This window comes from Tachyglossus aculeatus, chromosome 4 (assembly GCF_015852505.1).
Source record: "Tachyglossus aculeatus isolate mTacAcu1 chromosome 4, mTacAcu1.pri, whole genome shotgun sequence".
Taxonomy (NCBI): Eukaryota; Metazoa; Chordata; class Mammalia; order Monotremata; family Tachyglossidae; genus Tachyglossus; species Tachyglossus aculeatus.
In genome coordinates, this window is record NC_052069.1 from 130,971,161 (window position 1) to 130,988,275 (window position 17,115).

The 17,115-nt window shown below is 45.4% G+C and overlaps 2 pseudogenes; one reads left to right on the top strand and one right to left on the bottom strand.

Annotated features, from left to right (window-relative positions):
* Positions 1 to 1,249: 1,249 nt before the first annotated feature.
* LOC119927154 lies at positions 1,250 to 7,891 on the top strand (annotated as a pseudogene).
* A 7,869-nt stretch (positions 7,892 to 15,760) lies between these two features.
* On the bottom strand, positions 15,761 to 16,684 carry LOC119927155 (annotated as a pseudogene).
* Between the last annotated feature and the right edge of the window lie 431 nt (positions 16,685 to 17,115).

A 17,115-nucleotide genomic window follows, 5' to 3' on the forward strand; every position in this document is an offset into this window, starting at 1 on the left:
AGTGAAATGACTTGCCCAAGATCACACAGCACACCAGTAGTGGAGTCAAGATTACAACTCAGGTCCTTCTGACTCCCCAGGCCTTGATCTATCCACTAGGCCATGCTGCTTCTCTCCTCTGGAACATCCGGGGAAATGGGTTTTTGAGGGTTGAATAAAGAGAGAGAGGACTTCTTAATGAACATTTTGCCTTTAGTTTCAAAGACAATTCTATTGGAGCCTGGTAGGCAGTTGTCAGGAGAATGGATGATCACAGGATACCTGGACAGCTTAACTGAAGGGCTTTGAGACAAGATTGAAAAAGGAGAAAGGAGAGAAGGGAAGTACTGTCACAGCCTATTAGGGTAAAAGGGTAGAAAAGTAGACGGTATTGTGTGTATCTTTGACTGAATACAATGCAGCTGATCTCTCACTAGATTTTTCAGTTACATTTGCATGTGTGAATGAGCTGTTTGAAATTCAAAGCCAGCAACAAAAGTACAGGCGGGAATAGATACCCACACCTAGCCATCTCTTCCTTCCACAATGAGAGCATGTCACAGAGGCTATCAAGTTCATGCATTGATTCAATCGTATGAAGCAGCATGGCTTAGTGGTAAGAGCACAGGCTTGGGAGTCAGAGGTCATGGGTTTTAATCCCTGCTCCCTCACATGTCAGTTGTGTGACTTTGGGCAAGTTACTCAACTTCTCTGTGTCTCAGTTCCCTCATCTGTAAAATGGGGATTAAGACTGTGAGCCCCACGTGGGAAACCTCATTACCTTGTATCTCCCCCAGCGCTTAGAACAGTGTTTGGCACATAGTAAGTGCTTAACAAATACCAACACTGTTATTATTATATATTGAGCAGAACACTGCACAAAGCACTTGGGAGAGTACAATACAACAATAAATGGACACATTCCCTGTTGAGAATGAGCTTACTGTCTAGAGGGGAAGACAGTAATATAAATAAATTCATTACATATTTGTTCTTAAGTGCTGTGGGGCTTGGAGAGGGGATCAATAAAGGGAGCAAGTCAGGAAACCAGAAGGGAGTGGTAGAAGAGGAAAGGAGGGCTTAGTTAGGAAAGGCGTTTTGGAGACGATGTGCCTTCATCGTCTTGGCTTCATCTCTCTTGGCTTGTCTTATGATGTCGAGTCATTTCCAACCCATAGCGACACCATGGATACTTCTTTTCCAGAATGCCTCGCTCTCCATCTACAATCAAGGAGGGGAGAGTAATTGTCTATCTGGTATAACGAGGGAGGATGTTCCAAGCCAGAGGCAAGACGTGGGAGAGAGGTAGGTGGTGAAATACACGAGATCAAGGTAATGAGAAGTTTAGCACTAGGGGAACCAACTGTGCAGGTTGAGTGTAGTAGACGAGCAGTGAGGTGAGGCAGGAGAAGCAAGGTGATTGATTGCTTTAAAGTCTATGTAAAGGAGTTTCTGTTTAATGCAGAGGCGGATGGGTAACCACTGAAGGTTCTTGAGGAGTGGGCAAACATGGCCTAAACGTTGTTGTAGAAAAATGACCTGGGCAGCCCTCTGTCAAGTGTAGTCCTCTGTTCCAGGACCTGGACAATCACGAATATTGGAAACACCACTGTTTCCCTCCTACCATGTTCCAGGTCTTTTTCATTCTTACAATCGATCAGTGGAATTTATTAAGCACTTGATGGGTGCTGAGCAGAGTAATGATAATTCTGGTGTTTGTTAAGCACACCCAGCACTCTGTGCCAGCACTGTGTAAGTGCTGGGGTAGACACAAAATAATCAGGTCCCACATGGGGCTCGCAGTCTAAGTAGGAGGGATATTGTTATATTGTACTCTTCTAAGCTCTTAGTACAATGCTCTGCACATAGTAAGTGCTCAAAAAATATAAATGAATGAATGAATGAATAGTAAGTTCTCAGTAAATACGATTGACTAAGGAAAAACAGGTATTGAATCCCCATTTCTCAGAGGAGGTACGTGAGGCACAGAGAAGTTAAATAACTTGCCTAAGGTCATTCGGAACCTAAGTGGCAGAGCTGGGGTTGTTTCTTAATGACATTTTTTAAGCACTTATTATGTGCGAGGCACTGTTCTAAGGGCTGGGGTAAATATAAATTAATCAGGTTGGACAGAAAGCTCAGAGTGTTAATCCCCACGTCACAGAATGAGATAACTGAGGCACTGAGAAGTGAAATGACTGTTCCAAGGTCACGCAGCAGCTAAGTGGTGGAGGCAGGATTAGAACCCATGTCCTCTGACTTTTTGGCTCATACACTTTCCTCTAGGTCATGCTGCTTCTCTAACAATGCAGATTCTAACTTCTGATTCCTCTAAATCCATAGTCTCTCTTGGCTTGTCTTATGATGTCGAGTCATTTCCAACCCATAGCGACACCATGGATACATCTCTCCCAGAATGCTTCGCTCTCCATCTACAATCAATCTGGTAGGGTATCCATAGAGTTTTCTTGGTGCAAATACGAAAGTGGTTTACTACTGCTGCCTTCCATGCAGTAAACACGAGTCTTCACCCTCAACTCCCTCGACTCTCTCCCATGCCGCTGCTGCCCAGCATAGGTGAGTTTTGACTTGCAGCAGATTGCCTTCCACTCACTAGCCACTGTACAAACTAGGACTGTAATGGGTAGGCCTCTTCTTGACTCTCCCTCCCATATCCGAGACTGGTATAATAGTGGTGTGACTCTGACAGAGGGCATAGTCCTAAATCCATCCTAAAATACTGAGAGTCACATGATCCTTGAAAACCTGGGAAGCCTTTGGTACTAAAACGGTCTGGGGAGTTGATCCAGGCCCCTTTGGTAGGTGGCAGAAAAAAGAGGTGCAGGTCTTAGAGAATTCAGATTGTTTTCATCCCAGAAACCCACATGGAAGGAGAACAGTCAGTACCAGGTCTTTGTGGGTGACGAATCTTTTTTTTAATGATATTTGTTAAGCACTTACTAAGTGCCAGGCAATCTACTAAGTCCTGGGATAGGAACAAGATCATTAGATTGGACACAATCCCTATCCCACATGTGGCTCACAGCCTAAATCGGCGTGAGGAAGATTTAATCTCCATTTTACAGATGAGGGAACTGAGGGGCAGAGAAGTTAAGGGACTTGCTCAAGGTCACACATCAGACAAATGACAGAGCCTGCACTATCAGTCAGTTGTATTTATTGAGCAGGTACTATGTGCAGAGCACTGTTCTAAGCTCTTGGGTTATTACAATACAACGGAATTAGCAAACACATTCCCTGACCATAATGAGCTCACTCAGAGGATTTTGCTCTTTCCTCTGAGCCATGCTGCTTCTCCTATAAGGCTGTGACTCCTATACCCACTGCAAAAAGAGAGACCATCTTCAAGTGCACTTTCAACAGGGAAACTGATGATTGTTATTCGATGCCAAATGGCAGGGAAGCCTATCAAAAGCGAATTTATGGGTCATTGTCATCAAAGGGGACAGACCTTGGAGTCAGGAGACCTGGGTTTCAATCCCAACTCCACCACTTGACTGCTGTGTTACCTTTGCACTATGGGCAAAGCACTGTTCTAAGCGCTGGGGGTAGATGTAAGGTAATGAGATTGTCCCACGTGGGGCTCAGAGTCTTCATCCCCATTTTAGAAATGAGGTAACTGAGGCCCAAAGAAGTTAAGTGACTTGCCCAAACTCACACAGCTGAAAATTTGTGGGAATTCAATACCTGTTTTCCCTTTTACTTAGACTGTGAGCCCCTTGTGAGACCTGATTATCTTCTATCTACCCATTCATTACCGTCTCAGGATCGCACCTAGAGAGTATCCAGTAGTCTACCAATCTTGGCTACAGGAGGGAGAGTCAAGCAGAGGCCTACCCATTCCATTCTTAGCTTGTACAGTGCCTAGCTAGTGGAAGGCAATTTGCTACAAGTCAAAACTCACCTGTGCTGGGCAGCAACGGCATAAGAGAGAGTCATGGGTGGAGACTCAGGTTTAGTGCATGAAAGGAGGCAATGGTAAACCACTTCTGTATTTTTACCAAGAAAACTCTATGGATATGCTACCAGAACAGTTGTAGGTGGAGGTGGGGTGTTCTGGCAGAGATGTGTCCATGAAGTCTCTATGGGTCAGAAATAACTCAACAGCATTAAATAAGACAAGCCCCATTCATTCACTCGATCGCATTTATTGAGCAGTTACTGTGTGCAAAGCACTGGACTAAGCACTTGGGAGAGTACAATACAACAATAAACAGACACATTCCCTGCCTACTACGACCTCACAGTCTAGAGGAGCAGTAGATTATTTATGTTTACTAATGTCTGTCTCCCCTTCTAGAACTTAAGCTCTTAGTGCAGTTCTTGACACCTAGTAAGAACTTAACAAATCCCATTATGATTATGATTATTGTGACTGTTATTATTATTATTGCCATGATTATCAGCAAACAGTGATGACCCAACTGGTCCAGGGTGTCTCCACCGGTTCTCCCAAGAGACCCCATTAGAAGATTCATCCATTCATTCATTCAATCGTATTTATTGAGCACATACGGTGTGCAGAGCACTGTACTAAGCGCTTGGAAAGTACAATTTGGGAACATATACAGATGGTCCGTACCCAACAGCGGGCTCACAGTCTCGAAGGGGGAGACAGAGAACAAATCAAAACGTATTAACAAATTTAAATAAATAGAATAAATATGTCCAAATGAAATAAAGTAATAAATACGTACAAACATATATACATATATACAGGTGCTGTGGGGAGGGGAAGGAGGCAAGGCGGGGGGGGGAGGGGGGAAGAGGGGGAGAGGAAGGAGGAGGCTCAGTCTGGAAAGGCCTCCTGGAGGAGGTGGGCTGTCAGTAGGGCTTTGAATCTCACCACCATCACTGAGTTCATCTTCCTGGGGTTCTGAGGTGGGCCTTGGTTGTAAGGCATACTATTTCTAACATTCCAGGTCATGTACGGCGTGACCGTGGTGGGCAATCTCGGAGTGGTCGCCATCATCAGCCTGGACCCCCAGCTTCACACCGCCATGTACTCCTTCCTCTGCAGCCTGTCTCTCCTGGACGCCTGCTATTCGTTTACAATCACTCCCAGGGCTCTGCTTAATTTCCTCTAAGAGCCGGCATCCATCTCCTTCCCTGGCTGCTCTGCTCATTCCTTCTTCCTCTCCCTCGTTGGGACGACAGAGGCTTTCTTCCTGGCCACCATGGCATACGATCGTTTCGTCTCCATCTGCGATCCCCTCCACTATTCCACGATCATGTCCCATGGAATCTGCTAGCTGCTGGTGTGGGGCTCGTACCTCTGGGGAATGGTCAACGCCTTGATCTAAACCACCATGAGCTTCCGGTTACCTTTCTGTGGGTCCATTGAAACTGACGGCTTCTTCTGCGACGTCCTCCCGATCTTGACCATGTCCTGCTCCGGCACCAACCAGCTGGTCTTGATCAGCCTATGTGGCTCCATTATCATGGGCATCTTCTCCACCTTCTCAATCTCCTACGTTCTCGTCGTCTCTACCATCATGAGGATCCTCTTGGCAGAGGATCCTCTTGGCAGAGGGACAGACGAGAGCCTTCCCCACCTGTGTCTCCTACCCGGTGGCTGTGGGTCTATGGCTCTGTCTTCTTCATGTACGCCCAGCCCGGTGTCATCTCGAACATGGAGCAGAGCAAGGTGGTGTCCATCTTCTACAAAGTCATCATTCCAATGCTGAATCCTGCCATCTACAGTCTGAGGAACAAAGATATCAAGGAAACACTGAAGAGGATCAGGAAGAAGCTCTCTCTGTGGTCGTTTGATGACACGGTGGACAGGACCTGGGACAACTCTGGGCCAAAATGTTCACTCCATGTTTCCCCACTCTTCAAGACCCTCCAATTGTTGCCCATCCACCTATGCATCAAACACAAATTCCTTACCATAGGCTTTGAAGCACTCAATCACCTTGCCCTCTCCTACCTTATCTCCCTGATTTCTTACTACATCCGAGCCCACACATTTCACTCCTCTTGTGCCCATCTACTCACTGTACCTCCATCTCGCCTATCTCATTCATTCATTCAATCGCACTTATTGAGCACTTACTGTGTGCAGAGCACTGTACTAAGCGCTTGGGAGAGTACAACTATAAGCAGGCACATTCCCTGCCCACAACTAGCTTACAGTCTAGAAGGAGGAGACAGACAGTAATATAAATAAAAGAATTACAGATATGTACATAAGTGCTGTGGGGTTGGGAGGTAAGACGCGCAATGTGAGCAAGTCAGGCTGATGCAGAAGGGAGTGGCAGAAGAGGAAAGAGGGAGCCTAGTCAGGAAAGGCCCCCTTAAGGGAATGTGTCTTCAGTAGGGCTTTGTTAGGGGAGAGTAATTGTCTATCGGATTTGAAGAGGGAGGTCATTCTAGACCAGAGGCAGGACGTGGGTGAGAGGTCAGTAGATAGGTAGGGGAGATCTAGGCACAGTGAGAACGTTAACATTAGAGGAGCGAAGTGCGTGGGCTGGGTTGTAGTAAGCGAGTAGCGAGGTGAAGTAGGAGTGGGCAAGTGATTGAGTGTTTTACAGCTAATGGGGAGGAGTTTTTGATTGATGCAGAGGTGGATGGGCAATCACTGGCATTTTGTGGGGAATGGGGTGACGAGTCCTGAACGTTTTTGTAGAAAAATGATCCGGGCAGCAGATTGAAGTATGGACTGGAGTCTTCCCACTAACCTCTAGCCCACGTCCTGCCACTGGCCTGCAATCCCCTCCCTCTTCATATCTGACAATCACTATCCCCACCTTCAAATCCTTATTACAAACACATCTCCAAGAGGTCTTCCCTGACTATGCCCCCATTTCCCTTGATTCCAGCAGATTTTCTCAGGCAGATAAAAATCCTATTCAAGTTGACTCTACCAGTAGGAAAAATCCCTCCTACCTTACCTTCCTGATTTCCTATTACAACCCAACCCACATACTTCATTGTAATAATAACGATAGTAATTGTGGTATAAGCACTCTCTGTGTGCCAAACACTGAACTAAGCATTGTGGTGGATACAAGATAATTAGGCCCACATGGGGCTCTCAGTCGAAGTAGGAGAGAGAACAGGTATTGAATCCCAATTTAGCAGATGAGAAAACTGAGGCACAGAGGAGTTAGGTTATTTGCCCTGGTTCACAGAGCAGGTAAGAGGTGTAGCTGGGATTAGAACCCGGGTCTTCTGATGCCCAAACCTGTTCAGTTCCTCTAATGCCAACCTACTCTCTGGACCTCAGTCTTGTCTATCTCTTAGCTGACCCCTTGCCCATATCCTCCCTCTGGCCTGTAACTCCCTCCCACTTCGTATGTGATGGACCATCACTCTCCCTACCTTCAAAGACTTGTTAAAATTAAAACTCCATCCAAAGGGCTTCCCTACCTAAGTCCTCTTTTTCCTTATTCCTTCTCCCTTCTGCATCACCCTTGCACTTGGATCTTTATCCTTTAAGCACTTGATATTCACCCCACCCTCAACCTCATAGCACATATGCACATACCCGTAATGTATTCATTTATTTTAATGTCTGCCTTCATCTCTAGACTGCGAGCTTCTTGTGGTCAGGGGACATGCCTTCCCACTCTATTGTCTTCTCCTAAGTGCTTAGTACAGTGCTCTGCACTCAGTCAATGCTCAATAAATGCCACTGACTGATTGATTGATTAAGCACATGCCAGGTACTAAATGAAGGGGTCGGTGTAAAATAATCCGATTGGACACAGTTTCCAATCAAAGTGATAGGGGGAGTGGGTATCTTATTCTCACTTTATAGATGAGGAGGTCTACTGAATCCCAGCCCATATACTGTCCACTAGCTCATGTTGCACCACAGGTAGTGTACAACGAAAAGAGTGGGACAAGGCGTTACACCAGAGGGGCCAAAGAATCTTTTTTCTAGTGTCCTCTAGACTGCAAGCTCATTGTGGGCAGGGAAAGTGTGTCTTTATTATTATATTGTACTCTTCCAAGTGGTTAGTACAGTGCTCTGCACACAGTATGTGCTCAATAAATATGATTGAATGAATGGATTCCTGGCACTGAAGGGAGACAGGACTCCCTTAATGTTACTTGTATCATTACCCATGATTCTCCTCTCGAAGTAGCTTTGACCTAGCCCACTCCATTTCTCATTCCCATGACAGCTGGGCTCCTTGGGATTTCTTCCTGCCACCCCAATTCCTGGCGGATTATTTTCCAATCGCCTCCTAGCCATCCAACTTCTATATCCATGGAAACCAAGGCAGCAATGCACACTGTGGATCCCAGTCCCTTCTGATGCAATTCAGCTGCTCCTGGGTGCATGATACCGGAATTACCTCATGGCATTAATAGCCGTTGTGTCCCAGGCTCCTTTATGGGGGCTACCAGTAAATACAATACATGCAATTGACTGAATGAATGACTAAATACCCCCACCATCGGCAATTGTTGGAATGGGGACTGCAGAAAATAATGCCTTTCTTCCTTCCTGTTGGTCTCTCCTGGAGATAGGAGAGCTTGGTGGTGATTTAGGGAGGGATGTTCCCCCTTGAACTCTAGATCATTTCTCACAATGGGGAGAGAGCTGACAACCAGATCAGTTGAAGCTGTTGACAGCATGGGGCTGGATGCTTTCAGATAAGTCTTTCAGTATATCTCCCCTGATAGACTGTGAGCTTCTTGTGGGCTGGGAAGGTGTCTACCCACTCTGTGGTATTTACTGTACCAAGTGCTTGGGACAGCTTAGTAGGTGCTCAATAAATTATCATTATAAGCAGAGGGCCTGGGTTGTGATTCATTCTCCCCCCCCCCTCCCCCCGACTTATCTGCTGTGGTATTTGAGCAAGTCACTGAATTTCTCGGTGTCTCAGGTCTCTCATCTACAAAATAGAGCTACAATACCTGTTCTCCCTCCTTCTTAGACTGTGATCCTCATGTAGGACCTGACTATTTTATATCTATCCCAGCGGTAAGCGCTGAACAAATACCACAATTAGTATTATTAATAATGAATACCATTTATGGATTGGGGTAGAAACACGATTCATTCATTCATTCGATCATATTTATTGAGTGCTTCCTGTTTGCAAAGAAGAAGAAGAAGAAGAAGGCATTTGTTAAGCACTTACTAAGTGCCAAGCACTGTTCTAAGCGCTGGGGGAGGCAAAAGGTAATCAGGGTGCCCCACGTGGGGCTCACAATTTTAATCCCCGTTTCACAGATGAGGTAACTGAGGCACAGAGAAGTTAAATGATTTTCCCAAAGTCACAAGGTTGAAAGGTGGCAGAGCTAGAATTATATGTTGCCAATTTGTACTTCCCAAGCGCTTAGTAAAGTGTTCTGCACACAGTAAGCGCTCAATAAATAAGATTGAATGAATGAATGAATTAGAACCCACGACCTGTGACTCTCAAGCCCGTGCTCTTTCCACTGAGCCATGCTGCACTGTACTAAGTGCTTGGGAAAGTACAATAAAGCAATAAAGAGGACAGTCTCTGCCTACAGCGAATTAAAAGTCTAGAGGAGGGAGACAAACATGAGCACAAATGAACGGACAACAATATAAATAAATAAAATTACAGATCTATACATAAGTGTTGTAGGCTGGGAGGGGGGAAGAGCAAGGAGAGCATGTCAGGGTGATGCAGAAGGGAGTCGGAGAGGAAGAAAACTGGGGCTTAGTCTGGGAAGGCCTCTTGGATGAGATGTGCCTTCAGTAACGCTTTAAAGGTGGGGAGAGTAATTGTCGGATTTGAGAAGGGAGAGCACTCCAGGCCAGAGGTAGGATGTGGACCGGGGGTCGGTGGTGAGACAGGCAAGAATGAGGCACAGTGAGAAGGTTGCACCAGGGGAGCGAAGTGTGCAGGCTGGGTTGTAGAAGGAGAGAATCGAGGTGAAGTGGGGGCGGGGCAAGGTCATGGAGTGTGTTAAAGACAAAAATGAGGAGTTTTTATTTGATATGGAGGTGGATAGGCAACCACTGGAGATTTTTGAGGAGGGGGGTGACATGTCCTGAACTTTTCTGTATAATGATAATCTGGGCAGAGGAGTGAAATAATGACTAGAATGGGGAGAGGTATGAGGTTGGGAGGTCAACAAGGAAATTAATGCGGTAATCTAGGAAGGATAGAATGAGTGATTGTACTAACGTGGTAGCAGTTTGGATGGAGAGGAAAGGTCGGATTTTAGCAATATTGTGAAGGTAAAACCGACGGTATATTGTGACAGATTGGATATGTGGGCTGAATTAGAGAATGAAGTCAAGGATAACGCCAAGGTTGCAGGCTTGTGACACAGGAAGAATGGTGGAGCTGTCTGCAGTGATGGGAAAGGCTGGGAGAGGGCAAGGTTTGGGTGGGAAGATAAGGAGTTCTGTTTTGGACATGTTAAGTTTGACATGATAGGGGGACATCCAACTAGAGATGTCTTGAAGGCAGGAGAAGATGCGAGCCTGGATAGGGGGAGAGAGATCAGGGGAGGAGATGTACTTTGTGTATCATCTGTCTAGAAATGGTGGTTGAAGCCGTGGGGATGAATGAGCTCTCCAAGGGAATGAGTGAAGAGGGAGAATAGAAGGGGACTGAAGGGGACTGTCGAACGCTCACACCCAACAATCTGGCGACCTACTTCATCAGGAAAATTAACACCTTCAGGTCTGAACTCCCCAAAATCACCCCTCCCCCTCCTACATCCTCCGTACTCTCGATCCCCCCTCTTCTACTTTCCCATTCTTCCTTGCAGTATCTTCAAAGGAGATCTCCTCCATCCTCTGAAGTGCCACCCTCTCCACATGCACATCAGACCCCATTCCCTTCCACCTTATAAAAACTCTCACCCCTTCCCTCTTTCCTTCCTTAACTTCCATCTTCAACTGCTCACTCTCCTACGGCTTCTTCCCCTCAACAGTTGTTGAGCATGCATTGAGGTAACCATGGAGCCTGTTGACATCAATCAGGACAATTTGCTTACTGTATCTCGATCTGATCTATTTCACCACTGACCCATTACCCATGCCCTGCCTCTGGACTGGAACATCCTCCCTCTTCATAGTCAACAGACAATCATTTTTCCCACTCTCAAAGCCTTATTAAAAGCATATCTCCTCCAGGAGGTCTTCCCTTATAAAGCCTCTTTTAATAGTAGTAATAATATTCATTAAGCACTTACTGCGTGCAGAGCACTATAGTGAACCATGGGAGATAATAAATAGATGGGAATTAGATACAGTTCCTGTCCCTGAGGAGAGGGAAGGAGGAGTTCCAATAATGAAGTGTTTGATGGTTTCTTCAGATGATGAACTCTTGTCCCCAACACCCTCTCCCCTTTGCATCACCCATCACTTGGATCTGTACCCTTTAAACACTTGATATTCACCCCACCCTCACCCCCACTGCACTTATGCACATTTCAGTAATTTATTCATTTCTATTAATGTCTGTCTTCCCCTCTAGACTATAAGCACATTGTGGGCAAGGAATTTGTCTGCCAACTCTGTTGTATTGTACTCTCCCAAGTGCTTAATACAGTGCTCTGCACAAAGTAAGAGCTCAATAAATACAAATGATCGATCGATTGATTGATTGATTGATTCAGGGATCTTGGTAGCAGCTCCTGGGGGCCATTTTGGGGAGATACACAGTGCTGAAAAAACAGAGCACTTTCTTCCCCTGTAGACTGAAAGTTTTTTGTGGGCAGGAAATGTGTCTACCAATTATGTTGTCCTCTACCAAGTGCTTGGTACAGTCCTCTGCACACAGTAAGCACTTGATAAATATGGTAGATTAATTTATTCCTATGGGAGCAAGGGACACAGATTTACACTTGCCTGGGAGAGTTTCTGGAGGGTCTAGCCATGTGAGAAAGCGGAGCACGGAGTAGGAGGGAGAACAGGAATTGAATCCCCATTTTATAGATGAGATAACTGAGGCACAGAGATGTGAAGTGACTTGCCCAAGGTCACACAGCAAGGACTTAAGAAGAGCTGGAATTAGAATCCACATCCTCTGATCCTTTCCACTCAGCCATGCTGCTTCTCTAGTCCACACGGCATTCTAATCTGTGGGGAGGAAAAGAGCTGAGATCAGAAGTACTCATGAGTGAAGTAATAATAGTAATAATTATTATAGTATTTGTTAATTACTTACTATGTGTCAAGTACTACACCAAGCACTGAGGTGGAGACAAGCAAATCAGATAACACACAGTCTCTGTCTCATATGGGGCTCACAGCCTCAATCTACATTTTAAAGATGAGTTATCAGAAACACAGAGAAGCTAAGTGATTAGCTCAAGGTCACACAACAGACAAGTGGCGGAAGTGTTATTACCTTCTGGCTCCCAGGTCCATGCTCAATCTACTATGCCATGCTATAGAAACCCTTATCATCTTTCCATGTCTAAAACCCATATCCTGGCCCTTGAAGCTTGTTAAGGACTCATACACTGAGGAATCAGCATAGATAACCAACTACCTGGTTGCATCCTTGAAGGAAGTGAATAGAAAGAAGGGGTAACAGATTCTGATGGAAAATAAAACCATTTTTCAGGATGCACGGTAACTTCAACAATGATGACAATTACCATAAGGACTATTACTACCGGCATTGTTAATAGGCCATTACCCTGTGCTAAAGCACTGCACTGGAATAGTACTAGTAGTCATAGTAATAGTATTTATTAAGTGCTTACTTTGTACAATGCATTATAATAAACTGGGAGAGAGTATTCAGGGGAATCAGACATGGCTCCCGGCCCCCAAGGGACTCGGAATTTAAGTATAAAATGGGGGAGAGGAGAACCGGTAAAACACAAAAATAGAGAAGTTATAACAATTATTATGGCATTTGTTAAGTACTTACTTTATGCCAAGCGCTGTTTCTAAATGTTGGAGTAGATACAAGGTAATCAGATTGGACACAGTTCTTGGCATTCATTTAATAATTCATTCAATCCTATTTATTGAGTGCTTTCTGTGTCTATAACACTTTACTAAGAGCTCTAGAAATTGCAACATAACAATAAACAGACACATTCCCTGCTCACACCGAGTTTACACCACAGGGGGCTCACCATATTAATCTCCATTTTACAGATGAGATAATTGAGGCACAGAGAAGTTAAGTGACTTTCCCCAGGTTATACAGCAGACATGTGTTGGAATTAGGATTGGAACCCACGTCCTCTTACTACCAAGCCCAAGCCCATGCTTTTGCCACTAGGCCGTGCTGTTTCTCATAGTAAGAACCCTACAGCAAGATAAGAAAGTGACAGATGCATACCGATTAAAAACAATCAAAACAAAACAGGCAGCTTGGCCTAATGGAAAGAGCATGGAACGTGGAATCAGAGGACTGGGTTCTAATCCCAGCTCTGCCATTGACCTTCATTGTGACCGTGGGCAAGTCACTTCTACAGGTCTCAGTTTTCTCATCTGTAAAATGGGGATTAAACCCTACTCCCCAGGCACAGGCCTGGGAGTCAGAAGGACCTGGATTGTAATCCTGCTCGGCCACGTGTCTGCTGTGTGACCTTGAGCAACTTATTTCACTTCTCTGGGCCTCAATTTCCTCATTTATAAAATGGGAATTAAGATTGTGTGCCCTATGTGGGATGGGGACTGTGTCCAACACGATTAGCTTGTATCTACCCCAGCATTTAGAGCAGTGCTTGACACAAAGTAAGATCTTAATAAATGCCATCATTATTGCTATTATTAGACAGTGGATCCTGTGTATGATAGTTCTGTGACTCAGTTTCCTCATTTGTAAAATGGAGATTCAATATCAGTCCACCCTCTTACATAGACTGTGACCCCCATATGGGACAAGGACTATGTCTGATTTAATTACTTAGTGTCTATCAAAGCATTTAGTACAGCACTTTACACATAGTCAGTGTTTAAGAAATGCCATAAAAGCAAAAATAACAGTAGAATCCTGTGGAGAGAGGAGCAGAAGACCATTCAGACACAGTTTTTGTTCCACACAGGGTTCAGCACCTAAGACAGAGGTAGAGAAGAGGTTTTATCCCCATTTTCCAGAAAACAAAACTGACTCAGAGAGGTTATGTTGCTTGCCCAGGGTCCCACAGCAGTCTAATGGAAGAGCCAGGGTTAGACCCTAGGTCTTCTGATTCTCCCTTGCTCTTTCCACTTGGCCTCAGTGTCTCCCAAATGAAAGAAGAGGAGAGAGGATTTTTATTTACTCATTCATTCAATCATATTTTTTTGAGCGCTAATGTGTACAGAACACTGTAGTAAGCGCTTGAGAAAGTACAATTCAACAATAAAGATACACAGCCTCTGCCTACAGTTAGCATACAGGCTATAGAGGGGAGACAGACATCAATAACAGTGAATAAAGTACAGATATATACATAAGTGCTTCGGCTGGGAAGGGGGAAAGAGCAAAGGGAACAAGCCAGGGAGAAGCAGAAGGGAGTGAGGGAAGAGGAAAGGAGGGGTCTAGTCTGGGAAGGCCTATTGGAGGACATGTGCCTTCAACAAGGCTTTGAACAGTGGGGAGAGTAATTGCCTCTCAGATTTGAGGAGGGAGGGCATTGCAGGACAGAGGCAGGAGATGAGCCAGGGGTTCATGGCAAGACATGATAGAGTGAGGCACAGACAGACGGTTAGCACTAGAGGAGCAAAGTATGTAGACTGGGTTGGAGAAACAGGGTAGTGAGGTGAGGTAGGAGGGGGCAAGGTGATCGAGTGTTTTAAAGTCGATGATGAAGAGTTTTTGTTTGATAGAGAGGTGGATGGGTAGCCACTGGAGTTTCTTGGGGAGTGGGGAAATATGACCAGAACGTTTTTGAAGAAAAATGATTGGGGCAGCAGAGTGAAGTATGGACTGGAGTGGGGAGAGACAGGAGATTGGGAGGTTAGCAAGGAGGCTGATGCAGTAGTCCAGGCATGATAGGATGAGTCATTGTATGAATGTGGTAGCAGTTCTAGATGGGGAGGAAAGTGTGGTTTTTAAGGATGATGTGAAGGCGGGAGCTCATTGTGTGCAGGGATTGTCACTGTTTATTGTTGTATTGTACTTTCCCAAGTTGTTAATAGAGTGCCCTCTCTACATGTTTTGTTTTGTTGTCTGTCTCCCCCAACTCTAGACTGTGAGCCTGTTGTTGGATAGGGACCGTCTCTATATGTTGCCGACGTGTACTTCTCAAGCGCTTAGTACAGTACTGTGCACACAGTGAGCGCTCAATAAATACGATTGAATGAATGAACGAATGAATGAATGCTCTGCAGATAAATACGATTGAATGAATGAATGGATGAATGAATGACAGGATTTAGTGATGGATTGAATATGTGGGTTGAATGAGAGAGAGGAGTCAAGCATAATGTCAAGGTTAGGAGCTTGTGAGACAGGAAAGATGTTGGTGACATCTATAGTGATGGGAAAGTCAAGGGAAGGACAGGGTTTGGGTGGGAAAATGAGTTAGTTTTGGACAAGTTAAACTTGAGGTGATGAGAGGACATCCAAGTAGAGATGTCTTAGAGGTAAGAGGAAAAAGGTCCTTTTAGTGAAACACTGATCTAGGTCCTGGGGTTGATGCAAGTTAATCAGGTCAGATAGAGTTTCTGTCCCACATGGGACTCACCGTCTAAGTAGGAGGGAGAACAGGTATGGAATCCCCATTTAGCAGTTGAGGAAACTGAGGCCCTGAAATGGAAATGAGTTGTCCAAGGTCACAGAGCAAGCAGCTGGCAGAGCTGGGATTAGAATCCAGGTCCTCTGACGCCCAGATCTGAGCTCTATCCATTAGACCACCCTGCTTTTCAGGAAGGTTTCCCCTTGAGGACCCTGGCTGGGACAACCTTCATGTCTTTGTTCCTCAGACTGTAGATAATAGGGTTCAGGGCAGGGGCAGTACCGTGGAGAACACATATACCAGAATGTCCAGCACTGAAGGGGAGTCAGAGGGCATTTTTAAATGGGCAGTAAATCCACTGGAAAAAAATATGGCTATCACGGTGAGATGGAAAAGCCAGGTGGAGAAGGCTTTGGTTCTGAACTGCGCAGACAGGATCCTCAGTACAGTGGACAAGATGTGTAAATGGGAAACCCCCATGAACAGGAAGCAACTGAAATCGAACATAACGCTAACGCCTATCAGGACCAACCCCGGCACAATGGAGGGCTAGCAGGAGAGGGTTAATAGCTGGGGAATGTTGCAGATGTACTAGCGGATCACGTTGGAGTTACAAAAAGGCAAAAGAAAGATGTTGGCGTTGTGCATGAGACCAGAGAGAACTCCGCTGAGCCAGGAGGTAACGGCCATCTTCCCACAGGCCCCACCGTCAATGATGACATCATAGCCCGGGCGGGTCAAATGGCCACGTAGCAGTCATAGGACATCACCGTGAGCAGGGTGATCTCCAGTGAAGCAAAACAAATGAAGAAATAGAGTTGGGCAGCACAGCCCAGCAGGGAGATGGATCTATGGTCAGTCAGGGAGTTTTGGATGGCGTGGGGGCTGTGACGGAAATATAGCAGAGGTCGAGGACGGACATGTGCCTGAAAAAGAAATACATGGAGGTGTTGAGGCGTCATTAGAGGACGATACTGGCGATGATGAGGAGATTCCCCATCAGGGCATCCAGGAAGACCAGGAGGAACAATGCTGTATGCACCACCTGCAGCTCCCGGACCTCCGAGAGCCCCAGGAGGAGGAATTTCATCACAAATGTATGATTGACCATTTCCCTAGAGGTTTTGTCGCTTGCCTAGGGAGAAGAAACAAGGGAAGAAAATGGAGCTATGCTAGCATAGGGGAGACGTGGTGTGGTCTGTTGGATAGAGCTTGGGCCTGGAAGTCAGAAAGACCTGGGTTCTAATCCCAGCTCCGTGACTTGCCTGCTGTGTGACATTAGGCACCTCACCTGACTTCTCTGGGCCTCATTTATCTCATCTGTAAAATAAGGATTAAGACTGTCAGCCCCACGTGGGATGTAGACTGTGTCCAACCTGATTATCTTGTATCAACCTCTGCACTTAGTATAGTACCTGGCACCTAGTCAGTGTTTAACAAATACTACAATTTTCATTTTTATTATTATTATTACATGGGATATCCCGCTCCTTTGAAATTAAGGGAAAGACAGTAAGTACAGGGAAAGAAAGAAAGCCACCA